General features: G+C 43.5%; 1 protein-coding gene across 1 annotated transcript in view; it reads right to left on the bottom strand.

Moving 5' to 3' along the window:
* Positions 1–1,288, bottom strand: part of ATP13A4 (ATPase type 13A4) — a 39,811-nt gene that overhangs the window by 3,157 nt on the left and 35,366 nt on the right. The gene's annotated exons all lie outside the window — the stretch shown is intronic.

The following is a 1,288-nucleotide window of genomic DNA, read 5'->3' as shown; positions in this document are numbered from 1 at the left end:
AGAAAAAAAAAAAAAAAAAAAAAAGCCATGAGACAGGAAGGAACTTTAAGGAAAAAAAAATGTAGAGAGTAAAACTCCAGCTGTACTCAGGCAAGTAGATATATGTGAGGCTGGGACAAGCCTTGTAGCCACAGATACAAACTGCCAAATGAGTATTTTGAACATTTGATCTGATCTCTCCCATCTGAGAAGCCTTAGAGCCTGCCAGTGAGTCTCACTCTGAGCTCAGGGTCTCCTGCCTTTCAGAAAGATGTCCAGGGTGTAGTCTTGCTCTTGTTGATATGATTAGGAATTGCCCTCAATTACAGTGATATCAAGACTTTGATCTTCATCAGGATCTAAAGAGTCTAAGTAATGGAGAATCTATTGCCCTCCCCATCCATAGGCAAATGTTCCAGCGATGAGTAAATCCATTTTCTCTTCCATGGGCATGCACCCAACTTCACTCCCCAGCCACCCACTGTTTTTGACTGGTTCTAGGAGACTGATGACCTTCTCTTTGGCTACCTGGGGGGAATGTCCCGTCCTCACTACTACTGTACCAAACCAGAAAATCCACCAAACCTGCTGCATTAATTTACCTCTTCAGAAAAAAAAAAAAAAATAAAAATCTGAATAGACCTTTCCCTGAGAGACAGCTGCAGTATTTCTCCCACAGAGAAAACTAACACCTCACTGGAACCTCCACAACTGCCACATCACATGCTCATCCTCCTGTGACAGTCTTTCAGAGGCAGAATAAACATGTTAGACTTCACTAAGCCCCTTCAAGTTATTGCCTCCCTTGATGTTTCCTCTTTAAATAAGTTACCAGTCATAGAGTTAGCAAATGCCAAATGTCTCTGGTTTTGGAATTGGGAACAGGGCCTCTGCATATGCACAGATTTCACTGTGTTTTCCTCTGAGATGGGCCCCAAAGAATGGCCAGAACATGAGTTCTCTCAAATACGACTCAACCAACATGCTTTGGGGAGACAGGCACAGGGCTCTCGCAGAGTTGTTCCAAAGACTGAAGCAAAGTGAGGCCACCCAGTTCTGTCTCTTCCTGAGATGCCTCGTTCAGGCTGCTTTAAGTAACATGATGCTTCTGCCAGCCAACACCACCTTCCTGCTACTCCTTGAAAGTTTTTATCAAACTCCATTTGTCTGTTTCAGAAATCCAAATGCCAGGGCCAAGTTTTTAGCAGTGAAGAAGCACAAAGTGTGGTCACAGGATGCCAATGGCACTAGAACTTCTGAAAAGGTGGCCTTTAGTCATTTAGAAATCCAATATTGGACTCCTGCTTTT

This window comes from Eurypyga helias, unplaced genomic scaffold, assembly GCF_000690775.1.
Source record: "Eurypyga helias isolate BGI_N326 unplaced genomic scaffold, ASM69077v1 scaffold5060, whole genome shotgun sequence".
Classification (NCBI taxonomy): Eukaryota; Metazoa; Chordata; class Aves; order Eurypygiformes; family Eurypygidae; genus Eurypyga; species Eurypyga helias.
The sequence above is the reverse complement of the archived record's forward strand: the minus strand, read 5'-3'. Positions and strand labels throughout refer to the sequence as shown.